Here is a 22,166-nt window from a genome sequence, read left to right as displayed (position 1 = left end):
TGCAGGAGATAATGCTGCCCGCTTCTTGTTTACAATGTAACCTGAAAGTGAGACCAGGCGTTCACATGGCACTGTTGTAGATGGCGTTGCAAAATATTTACGAGACAGATGCACTAAAGATTCATATGTCCCTTCATGCTTCAACCACCATTCCAGATGACACGTGTCCATAAACAAACTTGTTTTTCTTAGCGATTGGGTGAACACTAAATAGGACTGAGTGGACTTGTATGCTCTAAAGTTTTACGTTGTTTTGTTTTTGAGTGCAATTATGTAACAAAAAAATCTACATTTGCGCTTTCACGATAAAGAGATTGCACTTTTATGCGACGAATTGAATAATACTCTCATCATTTTTACAGTGCAAATATTTGTAATAAAAATAATATAAAGTGAGCACTGTACACTTTGTATTCTAACTGAAATCAATATTTGAAAAAATCATAGATTTTAAGGTCAGAAGGGACTGTTACGATCGTCTAGTCTGACTTCCTGCACAACGCAGTCCACAAAATCTCACCCACCCACTCCTGTAATAAACCCCTAACCTATGTCTGAGTTATTGAAGTCCTCAAATCATGGTTTAAAGACTTCAAGGTGCAGAGAATCCTCCAGCAAGTGACCCGTGCCCCACGCTGCAGAGGAAGGCGAAAAACCCCCAAGGCCTCTGCCAATCTGCCCTCGAGGAAAATTCCTTCCCAACCCCAAATATGGCGATCAGCTAAACCCTGAGCATGTGGGCAAGACTCACCAGCCAGACACCCAGGAAAGAATTCTCTGTAGTATCTCAGATCCCAGCCCATCTAACATCCCATCACAGGCCATTGGGCATATTTACTGCTAATAGTCAAAGACCAATTAATTGCCAAAATTAGGCTATCCCATCATACCATCCCCTCCATAAACTTATCAAGCTCAGTCTTGAAGACAAATATGTCTTTTGCCCCCACTGCTCCCCTTGGAAGGCTGTTCCAGAATTTCACTCTTCTGATGGTTAGAAACCTTGGTCTAATTTCAAGTCTAAACTTCCTGATAGCCAGGTTATATCCATTTGTTCTTGTGTCCACATTGGTACCGAGCTTAAATCATTCCTCTCACTCCCTGGTATTTATCCCTCTTATATGTTTATAGAGAGCAATAATATCTCCCCTCAGCCTTCTTTTGGTTAGGCTAAAGAAGCCAAGCTCTTTGAGTCTCCTTTCATAAGACAGGTTTTCCATTTCTCGGATCATCCTAGTAGCCCTTCTCTGTACCTGTTCCAGTTTGAATTCATCCTTACAGGGGGGAGGGTTAGTTCAGTGAGTTGAGCATTGGCCTGCTAAACCTAGGATTGTGAGTTCAATCCTTGAGGGGGCCATTTAGGGATCTGGGACAAAAATCTGTCTGGGGATTGGTCCTGCTTTGAGCATGGAGTTGGACTAAATGACCTCTTGAGGTCCCTTCCAACCCTGATATTCTATGAAATGATCTATGATTCTTAAACATAGAAGACCAGAACTGCACACAGTATTCCAGATGAGGTCTCACAGTGCCTTTTATAACGGAACTAACACTTCCTTATCTCTACTGGAAATACCTCGCCCGATGCATCCCAAGATCACGTTAGCTTTTTTCACAGCCATATCACATTGGCGGCTCATAGTCATCCTGTGATCAACCAATACTCCGAGGTCCTTCTCCTCCTCTGTTACTTCCAACTGATGCATCCCCAGCTTATAATAAAATTCTTGTTATTAATCACTAAATGCATGACCTTTGCACTTTTCACTATTAAATTTCATCCTATTACTATTACTCCAGTTTACAAGGTCATCCAGATCTTCCTGTATGATATCCCAGTCCTTCTATGTATTAGCAATACTTCCCAGCTTCGTGTCATCCGCAAACTTTATTAGCACATTCCCACTTTTTGTGCCAAGGTTAGTAATAAAAAGATTAAATAAGATTGGTCCCAAAACTGATCCCTGAGGAACTCCACTAGTAACCTCCCTCCAGCCTGACAGTTCACCTTTCAGTATGAACCGTTGTAGTCTCCCCTTTAACCAGCTCATTATCCATCTTTCAGTTTTCACATTGATCCCCATCTTTTCCAATTTAGCTAATAATTCCCCATGTGGAACCGTATCAAATGCGTTACTGAAATAGAGGTAAATTAGATCCACTGCATTTCCTTTGTCTAAAAAATCTGTTACCTTCTCAACAAAGGAGATCAGGTTGGTTTGACATGATCTACCTTTTGTAAAACCATGTTTATATTTTGTCCCAATTACCATTGACCTCAATGTCCTTAGCTACTTTCTCCTTCAAAAATTTTTCCAAGACATTGCATACTACAGATGTCAAACGAACAGGCCTGTAGTTACCTGGATCACCATTTTTTCCCCTTTCTTAAAAATAGAAAATATGTTAGCAATTCTCCAGTCATACGATACAACCCCTGAGTTTACATATTCATTAAAAATTCTTGCTAATGGGCTGGCAATTTCATGTGCCAGTTCCTTTAATATTCTTGGATGAAGATTATCTGGGCCCCCCGATTTAGTCCCATTAAGCTGTTCGAGTTTGGCTTCTACCTCAGATGTGGTAATATCTACCTCCATATCCTCATTCCCATCTGTCATCCTGCCATTACCCCTAAGCTCCTCATTAGCCTCATTAAAGACTGAGGCAAAGTATTTGTTTAGATATTGGGCCATGCCTAGATTATCGTTAACCTCCACTCCATCCTCAGTGTTTAGCAGTCTCACTTCTTTCTTTGTTTTCTTCTTATTATGTGGCTACTGAATCTTTTACTACTGGTTTTAATTCCCTTTGCAAGGTCCAACTCTACATGGCTTTTGGCCTTTCTCACGTTATCCCTACATGTTCTGACCTCAATAAGGTAGCTTTCCTTGCTGATCACTCCCATCTTCCACTCCTTGTAGGCTTTCTGCTTTTTCTTAATCACCTCGCTGAGATGCTTGCTCGTCCAGCTTGGTGTATAATTCCTATGAATTCTTTCCCCTTTCTTGGGATGCAGGCTTCTGATAGTTTCTGCAACTTTGACTTGAAGTAATTCCAGGCCTCTTCTGCCTTTAGATCCACAAGTTCTTAGTCCAATCCACATCCCTAACTCATTTCCTTAATTTTTTAAAGTTAGCCCTTTTGAAATCAAAAGCCCTAGTCACAGATCTATTTTTGTTTTTCTTCTATGAGATCCTCACTACTCACCAAAACCAAATCTAAAATGGCATCCCCTCTTGTTGGTTCAGCAACTACTTGGTAGAAAAACATCCAAAATATTTAATAAATTTCAATTTGGTATTCTATTGTTTAACAGTATGATTAAAACGGTGATTAATTTTAATTGCAATTAATTTTTTTAGTTATTGCATAAATTAACTATGATTAATCAACAGCCCTAATATGATTTATGGTTTTTCTGTAACAAAGTACAACTACTGTACCAGTTCCTTTATATCTGCCCGTATTCTAATTTATAAGCAGTAAGACTTATACAGAATATTGTTTACATGCTTGTTACTACTACATAATTCATATAATCATAACAATGCAGCCGCAATTGTAAAGATAGTCAGTGCCTTCTATCTTGAAAATATTTTTACACAGAAGAAAAAAAGCAAGTTTCTGGCATTTTCTCACTCGTATCCAAAAGAAGAGTGCAACACTGAAAATTATTAACCTAGCTCTGGTTATCACACTGGTAGTTTGTTTGATGGAGGCTGATAATTTTATTAATTTTGTTTGTTCAAAGGGGCAAAAAAAACCAAGTATCCATTAAAATATATAAAAAAGTTTTATCTGTCCACAGCTGGATTTTAAAAGTTTTATGTAAGAGGAAAAAATTGTGTGTACACAGGATTTAAGATACCTCTTGGAATCTGTGTATGGTTGTTTTACTCACTGTATATCAAACTAAGCCCTGGTTTAAACTATGAGTTTTGGTTGAATTTAGCAGCATTAGATAGATTTAACGCTGCACCTGTCCACACGACGAAGCCATTTTTGTTGACTTAAAGGGCTCTTAAAATCGATTTCTGTACTCCTCCCCGACGAGGGGATTAGCGCTGAAATTGACCCTGCTGGGTTGAATTTGGGGTAGTGTGGACGCAATTCGATGGTATTGGCCTCCGGGAGCTATCCCAGAATGCTCCATTGTGACCGCCCTGGACAGCACTCTCAACTCAGATGCACTGGCCAGGTAGACAGGAAAAGCCCCGCGAACTTTTGAATTTCATTTCCTGTTTGGCCAGCATAGCGAGCTGATCAGCACAGGTGACCATGCAGAGCTCATCAGCACAGGTGACCACGGAGTCCCAGAATCGCAAAAGAGCTCCAGCATGGACCGAACGGGAGGTACTGCATCTGATCGTTGTATGAGGAGATGAATCCGTGCTATCCGAACTCCATTCCAAAAGACAAAATGCCAGAATATTTGAAAAAAAATCTCCAAGGGCATGAAGGACAGAGGTTATAACAGGGACCCGCAGCAGTGCCGCGTGAAACTTAAGGAGCTCAGGCAAGTCTACCAAAGAACCAGAGAGGCAAACGGCCGCTCAGGGTCAGAGCCCCAGACATGCCGCTTCTATGATGAATTGCATACCATTCTAGGGGGTGCCCCTACAACTACCCCACCCCTGTGCTCTCCTCCTCCCACACCCTGCCTGTGCTACCTTGGCAGTTATCCCCCGATTTGTGTGACGAAATAAAGAATGCATGAATTTGAAACAATGACTTTATTGCCTCTGCAAGAGGAGATCAAAGGGGGGATGGGAGGGCGGTTGGCTTACAGGAAAGTAGAGTGAACCAAGGGGGCGGGTTTTCATCAAGGAGAAACAAACAGAACTTTCACACCATAGCCTGGCCAGCCATGAAACTGATTTTCAAAGCTTCTCTGATGCACAGAGCGCTCTGCTGTGCTCTTCTAACCGCCCTGGTGCCTGGCTGTGCGTAATCAGCGGCCAGGCGATTTGCCTCAACCTCCCACCCTGTCATAAACGTCTTCCCCTTACTCTCACAGATATTGGGGAGCACACAGCAAGCAGTAATAACAATGGGAATATTGGTTTCACTGAAGTCTAACCGAGTCAGTAAACTGCGCCAGCGAGCTTTTAAACGTCCAAAGGCACATTCTACCACCATTATGCACTTGCTCAGCCTATAGTTGAACTGCTCCTTACTGCTGTCCAGGCTTCATGAGCCATGGGAGCAAGGGGTAGGCTGGGGTAGGTGCGACCGCGCGGTGCTGCTGACTGGGAGAGCAGCCTGAGGCAGAAGCCTCCAGCTGGCATGATATTCCAGGAAGGACTGAATTTCCATTAGACAAAACTTAAAAAAGAGAATGACCTGGAGTCATTCCTATTTTTGTCCAGGGGCCCCCGACTGACGACGATGGACAGCAGTCGTATTGCACCGTCTACCATCTGCAAGACAAGGCAAGGGGATGCTGCTGTGTAGCACTGCAGTACTGCATCTGCCAGCAGCACCCAGGAAACACACAGTGACAGTGAGCTGAGCGGGCTCCACGCTTGCCGTGGTATGTCGTCTGCACGGGCAACCCAGGAAAAAAGGCGAGAAACAATTTTTTGCTTTCACGGAGGGAGGGAGAGAGGTGGGGAGGGAGGGAGGGAGACATGTACCCAGAACTACCCGCAACAATGTTTTTGCCCCATTGGGCATTGGGAGCTCAACCCAGAATTCCAATGTGCGGCGGAGACTGCAGGAACTGTGGGATCGCTACCACAGTGCAACGCTCCGAAAGTCGATGCTAGCCTCGGTACCGTGGACACACACCGCTGACTTAATGCGCTTAGTGGGGACACACACAATCGACTGTATCAAATCGATTTCTAAAAAAATCGACTTCTATTAAATTGACCTAATTTCGTAGTGTAGACATACCCTAAGAACCCAACCACATTATTGTAATGTGCTGCATAGATAAAACAATCTATCAGATGGACATTTTATGGAGAACCATGCCACCAGATTCTTTCTAGAATTTCAGATATTTGGCTCCTATGATGTAGGGCCCTGAACACATGCACCTGCCATGTGAATTAGTAATCATTTGTATTATAGTAGCACCTAGAGGTCCAAACCTGGATAGGGTCCACTGTGGTTAACCACTATGTAAATGCTTTTAACAATTTCAGTACAAAGAACAACACTTAAAAAATGTCAACTATGAGCAGGAACTTTCCCTAGAGACTGGATAGGCACATTCAAGGAAGGAACAGAGACTTATCAGTTTTAGCAAAATTTAAGCTTTCATTTTGTAAAAAACAAACAAAACTTGACATGTAAGTACGTGCGTCTTCTGGCTGAGAAAACTGTCCAAAAGTGGAGTGTAACCAACACAGTGTCATCTTTTTGAGTCTGCAGACAGACCCTCTACAACAGAGGTGGGCAAACTATAGCCCGCAAGCCACATCCGGCCCACGGGACCCTCCTGCCTGGCCCCTGAGCTCCTGGCCCAGGAGGCTAGCCCCCAGCCCCTCCCCTGCTGTTCTCCCTCCCTGCAGCCTCAATTCACTCCGCCGCCGGCACAATGCTCTGGGTGGCGAGCTCCTGGGACGGGGCAGCTGCAGAGTCCGGCCTGACCCGGTTCTCTGTGCTGCGCGGTGGTGACGGCGTGGCTGGCTACAGCCGGGCAGCACAGCTGTAGCGCCGCCAGTCACCAGTGCTCCAGGTAGCGTGGGGATTGGATAAAGGGCAGGGAAGTTCGGGGTGGTGGTCAGGGGACGGGGGTGTGGATAGGGGTCGGGGCGGTCAGAGGGCGGGGAACAGGGGGGTTGAATGGGGGCAGGGGTCCTGGGGGGGCAGTCAGGAATGAGAGGAGGGGTTGGATGGGGCGGCGGGGGGCAGTCAGGGGCAGGGGATCCGGAGGCAGTCAGGGCACAGGGAAAAGGGGGTGGTTGGATGGGGTAGGGGTCCCTGGGGAGCAGTCCGGAAGGGGAGAGATTAGATGGGGTGGTGAGGGGCAGTAAGGGGCAGGGATTCCCAGGGCAGTCAGGGGACAGGAAGGATTGGATAGGGTAGGAGTCCCTGGGGGGAGGTGTGGATGGGGGCCATGACCCCCTCTCCTAACCGGCCCTCCATACAATTTCCAAAACCCAATGCAGCCCTCAGGCCAAAAAGTTTGCCCGCCCCACTCTACAACATAGGAGTGAGATGCTTAAAGCCCTAACTATAGCCCCAGCGCACAATGCAAGTAGGCCGAAGTTATACAGAGGTAAACTCCCCTGAAGTAGGGAGAGAAATGAAAAGAAGGGCAGTAATGCAAGCCAGAGTCTGCCAACCCAGGCTCAGAGGCTTGCAGCCAGGTGCTGCTACTGGTTCTGTAGACGTACTCTTAGGCCTGAGCTACAGAAGCACCTTTTGAGGTTTGCAAAACATAGGTCCCCCAGACTGAGAAACCGAGAAATGTAAATGAGAATCGAAGATTTTTGTAATAAAAGCATCTAGCTCTTTGTCTTGCAAAGAATTTTGAAAAAGTAGGTTTAAAAGGAACAGGAAGATAAACTTCAGTTAAGTTTGAGGTGTTTCCCAAACAATAACCTTAGTGATCCTCCCCAAAATCTTTAGGCCAGTCCTGTGTGTACTGCTGTGATCATGGCAGACATATCTGTTATGTATTGGAAGGGGGAACAGCAATTGCTTTGCAGGCCTACACAAAAATGCTAAGATTGGCTCTGGTAGGCTGTTCCTTTTCATTTCAGTGGAGTATTGACTGAAGACTGTCTTTGCTTTATCTCTGAAAATGGCTATTTCTCTCAAACTTTGGGAGGTGTCAACCATCTCCCACTTGTCTTCACCTCTCTCTCAAATCTGTCACAAAATTTCATGCACCAGCCTCCATTTCTTTGATTTCTTCCACTGAAGACTATCATTTTTTTACAAGCATTAATAAATCAAGCTTCACCTCTCCCAGTGTTTAGATAGGAGTGGATGCCAAGGCAGATAAAGATTAAATTACTTGCCCAAGGCCAAGTAGCATATTGGCAACAGAGCCAGGAGCAAGTTCTGAACCCTACAGTTTAGCCAGGAGACAAGACTTCCTTGTCTGCACTATTAAAAAATAAATCCCCAACTACTATACACATGCTGTATTAGGGTGGCTGGGCTGGGCCGGGCTGGCCTACCTGCATAGTACAGTATATATATTCATGAACATTCTGCCAAAGTTTAATCAGAGTGTGTGTCTAAGTTCCCTCTAAGCTGCACGGCTGTGCAGTAGGTCATCGAGGGCCGCAACCAGGCAGGGAGAGGCGCTTCTCCCTGCATAGCCATGGTCCTGGCCCCAGAGCTGCCTACAGCCGGTCGGAGAGAGTCGCCTCTCCCCTGGCCCCAGGCTGCTGTGGCAAGAGAGGGCTGGGGAGAGTCCTCTCTCCCCGCCGCAGCCCTGGGGAAGTCCGAACCCCAACCTTCTGCCCCAGCCCTGAGCCCCCTTCCAACCGCCAAACCCCTTGGCCCCACCCCCACCACACATCACCTCCATATTGGTGCACATAACAAAATTTATTCCGCACATGGAAGTAAAAAATTAGAGGGAACATTGGTACTTGTCCTCCAGCATCATTTGTGAAGAAGAGGCCACATATTATAGGCATACAGCCATAAAGAACATAGCCCACTTGGCTTTCCATCTACATTTGGCTTAAATACAATTCCAAAAGAAAAGCAAAAAAACCAACACTGATGCTAGTTAAATGTTTGCATACATAGTAAAAAAGAAAAAACACCTTTACTGCAAACACAGATAACTTCAGAACAAGCACTTTAACAAGGCATTATAGCGCAGATCATAAGTTGTTATGACAGCAGAAAGCATACAGACATTTATAACTGGCCTGGAGAAAGACAGTTTCTGAAAAATAAATGTAATTAAATGCAGCAATGAAAAAAAATCTACTGAATGGATGGCAAAAGAAAAAGTTTGCCAGTACTCAAATACTAGTCTAAAGAAAAATATTTGCCACTTAATAGTCTTTACAGTGATGAAGGGCAGTAGATTAAAACAAATGTAATACAGTAGTATGCCACAACATTTTGTGTTGAGCCCATTTTACTGTTGTATAAATAAAATAAATTGCGAGACTGGCAAGACTTCAGAGATATTGCAGAAGTAATGGAATAATTACTCAGTAACCAATGGACATTGACAAAGTCAATATTGCTAAAAAATATTAAACAGTCCTCCAAAATGAGCAGGATGGCTGCTTACAGAATCCTGGACCCAGTACAGAAGAACTTCTTGTACTTATATGAGAGGAAGAAGAAACGGAAAAGCCTATGATTTGATTACTGTACCTCCGGAAAATCTCCCCATATATCAGTAAATCTCATACAAATTGATGACAATCACAGTATTTAAAAGAGCCTTTAAAATATTTTACTCTGAAAAGTGACCATATGAAAATTGCCTGCTCTTTATCAGAGATCTATTCCCTGAACAGTATGTACTCAAAGTCAAATCTACCCAGTTTACTGACCCCAAAAAAATGTTATATGCTATTTTATGCTCGTTAACCCGCCAGTGCACCAGATATGGGAGGGTCAGCTCACTTTAACATAATTGTTGATGCATCAAAGAAATTATTTAAGAAGTTCTAGCTTCAGTGTTGAAGGCTATCTTCACATATACCAGTAAAACTCCACTGAAGTCAATGGGGTACAGAGGTTTAATAGAGCAGAATTTGGTTTGCAAAATCTTTATTCCTGGTGATGATGGATAAGAAACAAAAAAATCTGATTCTGATAAGATTCTCAGATCCCAGGTTGAGTTTACAAGAGCTGGTACTTAGAAAAAACAACTTACAACATTTGAACTGGAAATAAATGATAAAAATGGAACAGCACTTTTAATATCCAAAAATATTTTGAAAACCCAATTGTACGTTCTTCAGAAGTTAAAGTACAAGTCATTTTGAAGTTTATCTACACATTGTAACTAGTTTCAGAGTGGTAGCCGTGTTAGTCTGTATCAGCAAAAACAACGAGGAGTTCTTGTGGTACCTTAGAGACTAACACATTTATTTGGGCATAAGCTTTTGTGGGCTATAACTCACTTCATCAGATGCATGGAGTGGAAAATACAGTAGGAAGATAAATAGATATAGATATATATATACACATATATACAGTAACAAAGATGGGAGTTGCCTTACCAAGTGGGGGGGGGGGTCGAGACAATTCAATTAAAGTGGGCTATTATCGACAGGATGAAAAATCACTTTTGTAGTGGTAATCAGCGTGGCTCATTTCAAACAGTTGACAAGAAGGTGCAAGTAACAGTAGGGGGAAATTAGCATGGGGAAATTAGTTTTTAGTTTTTGTAGTGACACATCCACTCCCAGTCTTTATTCAGGCCTAATTTGATGGTGTCCAGTTTGCAAATTAATTCCAGTTCTGCAGTTTCTCATTGGAGTCTGTTTTTGAAGTTTTTTTGTTGAAGAATTGCCCCTTTTAAGTCTGTTATTGAGTGTCCAGGGAGATTGAAGTGTTCTCCGACTGGTTTTTGAATGTTATAATTCTGGACGTCTGATTTGTGTCCATTTATTCTTTTGCGTAGAGTCTGTCTGGTTTGGCCAATGTACATGGCAGAGGGGCATTGCTGGCACATGATGGCATTTATCACATTGGTAGATGTGCAGGCGAATGAGCCCCTGATGGTGTGGCTGATGTGGTTAGGTCCTATGACGGTTTGTAGATGTGTGTGTCCTATGATGGGAGTGGATGGGTCACTACAAGAACTAAAAACTAAGCTCCCCATGCTAATTTTCCCCTACTGTTACTCGCACCTTCTTGTCAACTGTTTGAAATGAGCAACCCTGATTACCACTACAAAAGTGATTTTTCATCCTGTTGATAATAGCCCACTTTAATTGAATTGTCTCGACCCCCCACTTGGTAAGGCAACTCTCATCTTTTCATGTACTGTTTTTTTATATCTATATATAGATATAGATATATCTTCCTACTATTATTTCCACTCCATGCATCTGATGAAGTGGGATTTAGCCCATGAAAGCTTATGCCCAAATAAATTTGTTAGTCTCTAAAGTGCCACAAGTACTCCTCACTGTTTTTACATTCTAACTAGTTTCATTTCCACATTCACATGGATATAAAACTTTCTATATTACCTTAGATACTGATAATACATCACATATAGGCTATAGATGGGATGTAAATAATTTTTCATTAAATGAATCTGTTCACATGAAATAAGCCTGTTGAGAATAAATTTTTCCACACACAACCCCAAAATGTACATCATCCCATGGAATCCTTTCACCAAGGATCAAAAAGAAATAGATTTACTCTGTGACACATTAGGGAAACTTCAGTGATTGTTCTTCCTTTTATAGAAGTAAACGAGTATTAAGTTGAAATGTCAACTTCAAAGTTGTTTGAAAATGATCCAGTGAAACAGTTTTCCATTGGAAAATGCTAATTTGGCCAGATCAAAATATTTTGTGAGAATATATCAATTTAATCAAAAATATCTATGAAAAATTAGCAGAGTCCTTTGTTTTCACAAACTCAAAGTACTTCACTACAATTTTATCATTTTGACTCATATTACGTATAAATATAAACATTGAAAACAGGTCAAAAAAGTGGGATTGATAATATAAAGTGGCAGACACCCATCGCTAATGCTGTCACAGCCAGGAGGCTCTGGGAGGAGACTTGGGAGAAACAGAAAACTCTTTATAATAATATAAAGAGTAAATAAATAATAGTAATAAATAATAATAAGAGTAAATAAAACTCTTTATAATATCTCATCTCCTAGAACTGGAAGGGACCTTGAAAGGTCATTGAGTCCAGCCCCCTGCCTTCACTAGCAGGACCAAGTACTGATTTTGCCCCAGATCCCCAAGTGGCCCCCTCAAGGATTGAACTTACAACCCTGGGTTTAGCAGGCCAATGCTCAAACCACTGAGCTATCCCTCCCCCCAGCAGCTTTCCTTCCAGCAGCTAAAGATTAAGGGTGCTTCAAATTTATCAGACTCCTTTTAGGCAGAGGATGATAGAAAAGATGAGGCCACCCAAGTAGCTACAGGGAGAGCATCTCATTAGAAACAGCATGATCCCTTTCCAGCAGTTAAAGGTATTGCCCCAAATGAGTCCTTCTCCATCCCCATTTTGTTTTGGTCTTTGGCTAGTAGGTTCAGTTCTATTAGGTGTCTGGTAAAATCTCCAAGCCCTGTGTTTCGTGATATGTTTGGGTGGATGGATGGGTGGGATAAATTAGAAAAGGAGGAATTTTATTGAAATGAGGTGGAGTGTGGAAGAGAAGAAAGAGGAGAGAAAATATGGAGGAGGAGGCAAATATCACAATATAGGGGAAAACAGAGTGATAAGGAGATGGAGGAAGAAAGCAAAACAGCAAAGATGACACCATGATTTAGTATAAGAAAAGAAAGAAATGAAGCAAGGCCAGGAAGATGAAACAAAGCCAGGAGAGATGTAATAAGTTACATGTTTTAAAAGTTATTAAATAAAATAAGGTTCAATAGGAACTCATGTTTGAATGAGTAATGAGGAGGTCTAGTTATTTTGCCTGAGATTCAGCGTGAAGGCACTTATTTCAAGTGAGGACTACAGGATTAGAATTCAAAATTGGTCCTTTGCCCTATTCTATTACTAGAGTGCTTAGACATATGAAGCTAACTAGCTGAATTTTGGGTAAATGAGAAGTTATGGAAAAAAGGGAATTCAAGCCAAAGTGCTCTTTCTGCAATGATTGTAGTCCTAAAACCTAGAAGCCTGAACTTCTGACTGAGGTAAATCACTTCGTTTGAAACCTGATTTAAAGATGAAGGCTAAAGTTGGAAATCCTAACTGTGTTGTTTCACTTTGTTGGTTTATTGCTATGGTTACTATCTTTTTCACTCTGTGCAACATAAGACTCTAGCATTATTTTATACCATGTTGAAGACTACACTATTCAACAGCAAGGCTAAGCTGTAAGGAAGGAAATATATTATTTCCAGCCAAAACAAAATTTTATTTTCACAATGTCTACACTGAAACAAGCGTTGAAGCCCATGGTATTTTGATCAATACATTAAAATGTGGAATTCAGTAACAGGAGAGCAGGGAACAAAGGTAAGAGATGAACAGAACAAGAACTCTGCCTCAGATTGGTTTGAGGGATGGGAAAATGTTTCTGCCTCTTCCTTTGTTGACCTAGCTCAGCTATCTTAATGTAACAGACTCCAAGGTGGAGAGAAAGGGAACATTAAACAGCGGATTCTTCTCACTTAGGGGCTGGATGTGGGAGGGTGTCAAAGAAATCCACAGGCAGGAAAGTTCTGTAAGGTTCCCCTCAGAGTTTCCTTCTGAACACTTTCTCAAGTGATAGGAGTTTGGGAGACTACACATCTTGTAGGAACAAAGCTGCACAAGCCTGTGGATCATTGAAGGGAATGGGACCCCAAACAGACAGGCAGGAGCTGTTCATCCTCACATACCCTGGCAGTATAGCTCCAGATGAGCTACTACTAAGCAGTCACAGAAGGGATGCAGGATGCGTTAATGCACCTGTATTTCAATGCATCAAGCTGAGCAGAGGACAGTGTCACAGGCATCAATCAGCTTCCTGCTCTTATCTGCACACCACATTCCTCTGCTCCTCCTCCTTTTAGCACCATAGAGGCCATTCTGCATGCACTTGTGGTGGGGAACAACCAGGGGTTCCCACAAGAAGACAAGTCTTGCAGACATAGGAAAACCAACAGCATAAAACAAATAAACTGGAAATAAAGAAGAGAAAAGCACTATGGAGTATAATGACCATCTACAACAGTCCAAGAGAGAGAATTCCACTATCCAGAGCATCATTCAATGCTACCAAGGAAGCAACTTCAGAGTAATACACATAATAGAAGTATTTTCCAAGTACACACAATGTAATTAAAGAGGTCTATAAATCTGAACAATGTCATGTGATAAACCTTATTTAAACTACACAGATGTGTGTTAAGGAAAGTTACCACCATGGCAAACCTAAAAAAGATATATGGGGCATATAGGGAAAAAAGAGCCACTTAGCACTGATAACTTAAAATAAGTAAAAGTAGTAAAGAAACAACTTAATTGAATATCATGTTCTCAATCCCAGCTGCCTTTTTCACCACTTTTGATATTCCTCAAACCCTCCCCAGAGGACCCTGCTGATTTCTTCAAAGAACATATTGACAAAACACGTGACCTTCCTCCTCCCCTCAGCATGCCTTCCTTTCCCTTCCCCCTTTCCTTCCTACAACTCTCCGCTCCCTTCTCAGATAGAAGTTTCATATCTGCTCTCCTCTAACCCAACCCCAAACTTTTAAGGGTCACGCCCCTACCCCTTACTCCTGTCCGCACACACACCCCCAAGCCGAGGCCAGAAGCAGGGCCACAATTCTGGGGGGCCGGGGGAGACAGGACAGGAGTAAGGGGGCCAAAGCTGGAGCCACAGCCGGACTGCAGTGGGGGCCGGCAGCCGGGCCCGCAGCCAAGTGCAGTTCTGCTCCCAGCATTGCCCCCAGCCTCAGCCTATGTCAGACTAACCCAATATCCTTCTTTGACAGGGTAATGAGTTTTATAGATGGGGGAAAGTAGTAGATGTGCTATATCTTGACTTTAGTAAGGTTTTTGATACTGTCTCACATGACCTCATAAGCAAACTAGGAAAATATAGCCTAGGGGAACCTATTATAAGGTGGGTGAATAACTGGTCGGGAAACTATATTCAGAGAATGGTTATCACTGGTTCACAGTCAAGCTGGAAGGGCATGTCAAGTGGGGTCTGGCCGGGATCTGTCCTTGGTCCAATTTTATTCAATATCTTCATAATTTATTTCGATAATGGCATAGAGAGTACAAATATAAAGTTTAAAGATGATTCCAAGCTGGTCAGGTTGTAAGCGCTTTTGACTACAGGATTAGAATTCAAAATGATCTTGACAAACTGGAGAAATGGCCTAAATTAAATAGGATGAAATTCAATAAGAACAAATGCAAAGTACTCCACTTAGGAAGGAATAAGCAATTGCACAAATAGGCAAAATGGGAAATGCCTGCCAAGAAGAAGTACTGCAGAAAAGGATCTGGGGCTTATAGCAGATCACAAACTAAATATGAGTCAACAAAGTAATACTGCTAGGGGAAAAAAAGCGAACATCATTCTGGGATGTATTAGCAAGACACAAGAATTAATTCTTCCAATGTACTCAGCATTGATAAAGCCGCAACTTGAGTACTACTTGTGGCACTTTAGAGACTAACAAATTAATTTGAGCATAAGCCCACAAAAGCTTATGCTTAAATACATTTGTTAGTCTCTAAGGTGCAACAAGTACCCCTCGTTCTTTTTGCTGATACAGACTAATACGGCTACCACTCTGAAACTAGAGTACTGTGTCGAGTTCTGGGCATCACACTTCAGGAAAGATGTGGACAAACTGGAAAAAGTCCAGAAGAGAGTAACAAAAATGAGAAAAGATCTAGAAAACATGACCTAAAAGAAAAGATGGAAAAAATTGGATTTGTTTAATCTGGAGAAGAGAAGATTCAGGGTGGTCATTATAACAATCTTCAAATATGTAGAAAGTTGTTATAAAGAGAATGATGATAAATTGTTATCCTTATCCACTGAAGACAGGACAAGAAGTAATGGGCTTAAATTGCAGCAAAGGAGATTTAGGTTAGACATAAGGAAAACCTAACTGTAAGGGTAATAAGCACTCGAACAAATTACCTAGGGAGGCCGTGAAATATCTGACATTGCGAGGTTTTAAGAACGGATTAGACAAACACCTGTCAGAGATGGTCTACATCATACTTAATCCTGCCTCAGTCCATGGGGCTGGACTAGATGACCTATCAAGGTCCCTTCCAGTTTTACATTGCTATGATTCTATAAGGATAGCAAAGTACTGGAATAGGTTACCAAGGGAGGTTATGGAATCCCCATCACTGGAGGGGATTTTAAGAACAGGTTAGACAAACACCTGTCACGGATGGTCTAGGTCAGGGGTAGGCAACCTATGGCACGCGTGCCGAAGGCAGCACGCGAACTGATTTTCAGTGGCACTCACACTGCCCAGGTCCTGGCCACCGGTCCGGGGGGCTCTGCATTTTAATTTAATTTTAAATGAAGTTTCTTAAACATTTTAAAAACCTTATTTACTTTACATACAACAATAGTTTAGTTCTATATTATAGACCTATAGAAAGAGACCTTCTAAAAGCATTAAAATGTATTACTGACATGCGAAACCTTAAATCAGAGTGAATAAATGAAGACTCGGCACACCACTTCGGAAAGGTTGCCGACCCCTGGTCTAGGTATACTTGATCCTGATTTAGCATGAAGGGGCTGGAGTAAATGACCTTGAGGCCCCTTTCAGCCCTACATTTTAGCCATTCCAGCCATGATTCTATAATTACCACCTCCATCAGGTTCAGCTAAATCCTGAACATCACCTGAAATGTGAAGCTGAGGTTCCTACTACTAGCTCTTTGCTACTATGTCATTTTTCATTCCCTATCTTCCTTTTTTTGCCTTCTGTCAAGTAAGAGTCTGGCTTAGCCACCTAAAACAACTCTACTTTTTGCAACATTGCCATGAGCCTGTGACTGGAAAGGCAGATAAAAGAAAAGCCTGAAACAGCCTGGCTCTGGTAAAAGTTTGCAAGGTCTCAGTGTGGCTGATAAGATCAGATGCTGTGCCTTCTGGTTCCCCAGTAACTAGTCTGAAATTGAGAAAGAGAAAGAAACTACATTTTCTGTCTTTGCTGTTCTTTTCCTTTCCCACTTTTTTCTTTAAGACAAAACAAGACAAATGCACACAAGAAGTATCACACTCAATCACAACAGTAGCAACAAAAGCCCCTATCTAAATATTCTCTTTTCCCCAAAAATGGACAGCTATTTGGGAGGAAGGGTGAAGAAAAAAAAAAAAAGGCTTTCAAACAGGGAATTTTCCCCCTATGAAAAACTACACAACTGAAAAGAAAGGGAATAAGGGGAAGTTGTTTTATGGTGTTTATTTCAATGGGAGTCATCAGCGATAACACAAAATCTTGGACAACATTTCACTTTTTAATATTAATTAATGTTCACAAAAACAAGGAATTTTATTAACACTGTACTCCTTGTTGGGCCACAGACTCACCTCCTCTACAGAACAAATCCTCATAAAATCTTGCTCTTCCCTGAAAAATATGACAACCTGGCCAAAGAGAATGCTAGGCTAAAATAAAACACTTCATTCTGTTCAATTACACTAATATTAATTGGGGAAAATGTTGGAGAACTCAGAAAAATATAATATAAATATAATATAAATTACATTCAAGTGGTAAGGTTTAAGAATTTGGGGGAATTCTTTTAGTACTGAAGAACTATATGTATGAACTGGACTGTGATTAATTTGATTTAAAGCTACTTAAAGTTGGCAAATATAAGACCAATAACAATGTTTCCACTTTAAAAAAAAAAAATCCAGTAAGTGTTTTTAAGCAGATCAGCATTTCCCCATACAGAGTTTGAAGTCAAACATTTTAGCACAAAGAACTTGAAAGTGAAATTGGCTATATAAACAAAAGTGAAACTAAATTAATAGATTTATATTATTCTAGGTAGGGAAATACAATTAAACTAAAAACATAAAATAGTAACAAGTAAACTGGATTTTTAGAATTCTTTACTGTTCATAATCTACAGCAAATAAATTTATCACAGATAAATAAAATGTGTTTGTGTACAAAATATAATTCAGGTGACAGTATCCAATTAAATTGTTCTTCAAACTGATACCATCATGAAAAGCACAAACTTTGGAAACAAAAAAAACTGTATACAGATCATTCCTTCTCACATATTTTTGTTACCTTTTTCACACACCAAAAATAACTGCCAGTCCCAGAATCAATATTCAGTATGAAAGCAAGCCCAGTTTTGATTAATAAGCATCTGCTAGAAAAGATACAAATAAACATTGCCATCTTCAATTGTAATCTCTTTGGGGCATGGAATAGGTTTTTCTATACGTTAGTAAACAGCTGCATTAATAAAAATAATTTGAATAAGGCAACAGTCTGCATTTGTTCCATTTCATTGGTTTCAGTTCTATCTATGACAACAACTACATGCAAAAGGCATGTTTGGGTTCTTCAGTTACATAGTTCAACTGTAATCCATCTCATTATATGCCAAAACATTAGTCATCCATATTCTCTGAAGCCAAAAAAAGAGAGACATTTATAAAATGCAATCAGAATAGATCTGTCAAACAAGGTCCTAAACTGTATTTGTAGAGTGTCATCCCAAACAATGTGTGATTAGTTTCCCAAATTATCTCACAAAGCATCTTCTGCTACAGCTGTCTGTGCCTTCCACCTACCCTCTTCATGTCCTGCTAAGCAGGGATGCAGTTTACAAGGGTAGCATTGTATGCGTCTTCCTGAAAAAGCATAACATCCTTTGAATCCTACAACACAAAGAGCACCTCCACTTCCAAGACTTCATCACACCCTTCTCTTGAAATTATCAAAATGTTGGGAATTCCATCCCTAGTTTCTGAAACAACAGTGCAGAGAATGAGCAGTACTAGTTAATTGTCCAGATCTCTCCAGCATTTATCACTGCACTGTTCAGAAGCCAACTATCAATATTAACAATCTTTCTGTCCAAAACAAATTTTAATTCATATACCATCTACTTTCTTTTTAACACATAGAAGAGGCAATGAAATGCAAAGGCTTCCTTTCTATTTAGCCAAAAACTTAAAATACTATAAGGCAGTTCACAGACTTCTTAAAGGGGAGGAAAAATGGACAGATTTTGAGAATATTTATATTACAACCATAGAAAATCAAACTGTTGTAAAGGCCTTTGATTCCCTACCCTATGAAGGGCCTTCTCATTGAATGAGCTGGTTAATGCCTCTTAGACTGGGCACCAAATCTAGAGTAGGAGACATCAATACTATAGATTGTTCCTGTATGCAGCAATACTATGGTGTCTGAGGTGATGATGGGAGGGTGCATGAATCCTATAAACAAAGAAACTGAGATAATATGAATACCACACGCTTGCACTGTAACAAATAGGAAAAATTACCTGATGGAAAGAGAAATATATACACCTTGGACAAATTTTCATCTCTCTATTTTGCATAAAATGCTAAAGTATTTGCAAAGGAGGAAAGTGTCAATATTAGCAACAGTCCCCCTCCACACACACACACACACACACACACTCATGAGGATATAGTGATGATGAGCAAATTGATTGACACTAGTCATGCTCTAGGGCTGGGGTTCTCAACCTTTTTCTTTCTGAGGCCCCTCCAACATGCTATAAGAACTCCACAACCTCCCTGTGCTACAATAACTGGTTTTCTGCATATAAAAGCCAGGGCCAGCATTAGGGGGTAGCAAGCAGAGCTTCTGCCTGGGGCCTCATGCCACAGGAACCCCCATGAAGCTACATTGCTCAGGCTTCGGCTTCAGCCCCGGGCGGCGGTGCTCATGGCCTGGGCTTCAACCCCGTGCAGCAGGACTTTGACTTTCTGCCCTGGGCTCCAGCAACTCTAATGCTGGAGATGCCAGGTCCTGGGGATACCAGGTGCCAGTGGCAGAAATAGGCAGGTGTCCTGGGTCCCTCCAATCCTGGAGAAAGAGGGAGACAGCAAGGGTGAGGGCCCCTGGGCATCTCAGTGTTAGGGCAGAGAAGAGGATTCCTGGGGTCTCATCTGAACTGTGTGTCTCATTCTCTTTCACACACAGGCAGGGATGGGGTAGGTGGGGGGATTGCAAAGTCTCAGCTGACCCAGCTAGATGTGACAGGGATGGGGGTAGGGAGGATCTTGTGCAGGGGGGGTTCTGGGTCTCACCTGACATTGGGGTGAAGGAGGGTGAGTAACAGGAATGGGGGTATCTTAGGGATTGGCCTCACCTGTTGCAGGCACAAAAGAGATTGTGGATACAGTTCTGGGTCTCACCTGTCCTGGAGTGAGGGGCTGTCCCAAGGCATCACCTGTCCTGGCGGGTGTTTCAGAGATATCTAGAGTATTTGTGACAACTATGTGGAGAAGATATCCCAGGGTCTCAATTGTCCCAAGGATGTGTTGCAAGAGCTGTCAGGAATATGGATGAGGGGGGCAGTCCTGGGTGTCACTTGTTTCAGGAGAGCAGGGGTAAGTGAAAGTGATGGGAGTGGTCCCAGGGTCTCACCTGTTCTGAGGGTGTGCAGCTGTAGCAGTGGAGAGGTGCCTCAGGAATAGCCCCAGGTAGGGGAGTGTTTGTGACAGAGATGAGCAAGGGAGAGCATTCCAGGGTGTCACCTATCCTGGGAAGAATGAGTGATAGAGATGGGAGGCAGTTCTGATGTCACCAGTCCCTGGAGAGGGATTTTGCAACGTAGATGAGGAGGTTTCCCAGGAACTCACCTGCTGGAAGGGCTGGGGGCAAGTGACAGGAATAGGAGGGTGTCAGGAATGGGATATGGGTGTGTGTCCCAAGGGCGTGTGGGATCTCGGGGTGTGGGGGCAGGAGGGGTCTCAAGGAGGGGGCAGGAGGGGTCTCAGGGTGTGGGGGAGGGACCTCGGGGTGTGAGGTCAGGCGGGGGTGGAGTGTCGGGAGGGGTCTTGAGAAGGGGGCAGGAGAGGTCTCTGGGTGTGGAGGCAGGAGGGGTCTCGGCGTGTGGGGGCAGGGTCTCGAGGAGGGAGCAGGCGGGGTGTGGGGAGGGGTCTCGAGGTGGGGGCAGGCGGGATTGGGGTGTGGGGGAGAGGTCTCGGGGTGGGGAGGGGTCAGGGTCTCGAGGAGGGGGCAGGGGTGTGGGGGAGGGGTTCCACCATTGCTATTGGGGGGGTTCCCCGGCCCGCGAGTGGCGCCATGCAGTGCCTGAGGTAATGGGGGTCCCGGGGAGGGGGGCGCAAAGGCCTCACCTGGCAAAGTCTCAGGGTGGGGAAGGGTCTCTAGGAAGGGGCGGTCGGGGTGTGGGGGAGGGGTCTCGGATTGGGAAGGGGTCTTGAGGAGGGGGCAGGCGGGGTGTGGGGAGGGGTCTCGGGTTCGGGCGGGGTCTCGAGGAGGGGGCGGTCGAGGTGTGGGGAGCGGTCTCAGGGTGGGGAGAGGTCTCGAGGTGGGGCAGGTGGGATCAAGGTGTGGGGGAGGGGTCTCGGGTTGGGGCGGGGTCTCGGGGAGGGAGCAGGTGGGGTGTGGGGGAGAGGTCTCTGGTTGGGGCAGGGTCTTGAGGAGGGGGCAGAGGTGTGGGGGAGGGGGACTCAGAGGAGGCGGGGTCTCGAGGAGGGGGCGGTCGGGGTGTGGGGAGAGGTCTCGAGAAGGGGACAGGGGTGTGGGGAGGGGTCTGGAGAAGGGAGCAGACGGGGTGTGGGAAGGGGTCTCAGGGTGTGGAGGGGTCTCGAGGTGGGAGCAGGTGGGATCAAGGTGTGGGGGAGGGGTCTCAGACTGGGTCGGGGTCTCGAGGCAGGGGCAGGCAGGGTGTGGGGGAGGGGTCTCTGGTTGGGGCAGGGTCTCGAGGAGGGGGCAGAGGTGTGGGGGAGGGGAACTCAGAGGGGGCGGGGTCTCGAGGAGGGGGCGGTCGGGGTGTGGGGAGGGGTCCAGAGGTGGGGGCAGGTGGGATCGAGGTGTGGTGGAGGGGTCTCGGGGTGGGGAGGGGTCTTGAGGAGGGAGCAGAGATGTGGGAGAGGGGACTCAGAGGGGGCGGGGTCTCCAGGAGGGAGCAGTCACGGTGTGGGGAGAGGTCTCGAGGAGGGGACAGGGGTGTGGGGGAGGGGTCTGGAGGAGGGAGCAGGCGGGGTGTGGGAAGGGGTCTCAGGGTGGGGAGGGGTCTCGAGGTGGGGGCAGGTGGGATCGAGGTATGGGGGAGGGGTCTCGGGTTGGGGCGGGGTCTCAAGGAGGGGGCAGGGATGTGGAGGAGGGGTCTCGAGGAGGGAGCAGGGAGGTGGAGGAGGGGACTCAGAGGGGGCGGGGTCTCGAGGAGGGGGCGGTCGGGGTGTGGGGAGGGGTCCAGAGGTGGGGGCAGGTGGGATCGAGGTGTGGTGGAGGGGTCTCGGGGTGGGGAGGGGTCTTGAGGAGGGAGCAGAGATGTGGGAGAGGGGACTCAGAGGGGGCGGGGTCTCCAGGAGGGAGCAGTCACGG

General features: G+C 44.2%; 1 protein-coding gene across 7 annotated transcripts in view; it reads right to left on the bottom strand.

Moving 5' to 3' along the window:
* The window catches only part of RALGPS1 (Ral GEF with PH domain and SH3 binding motif 1), a 397,330-nt gene that overhangs the window by 333,630 nt on the left and 41,534 nt on the right, over positions 1–22,166 (bottom strand). The window contains exons 1-2 of one of the 7 annotated variants that reach the window (XM_034793611.1): positions 20,241–20,519; positions 19,963–20,143 (exon numbers count right to left, since the gene is read on the bottom strand). The exons of 1 other annotated variant lie outside the window; for it this stretch is intronic. The gene's annotated coding sequence lies outside the window, so the exon portion shown is untranslated. Of the gene's footprint in view, positions 1–19,962; positions 20,144–20,240; positions 20,522–22,166 lie in introns of those variants that run through there. 5 more of the 7 variants (XM_034793610.1, XM_034793612.1, XR_004648476.1 and 2 more) reach the window with 5 other exon arrangements.

This window comes from Trachemys scripta, chromosome 17, assembly GCF_013100865.1.
Source record: "Trachemys scripta elegans isolate TJP31775 chromosome 17, CAS_Tse_1.0, whole genome shotgun sequence".
Taxonomy (NCBI): Eukaryota; Metazoa; Chordata; order Testudines; family Emydidae; genus Trachemys; species Trachemys scripta.
The sequence above is the reverse complement of the archived record's forward strand: the minus strand, read 5'-3'. Positions and strand labels throughout refer to the sequence as shown.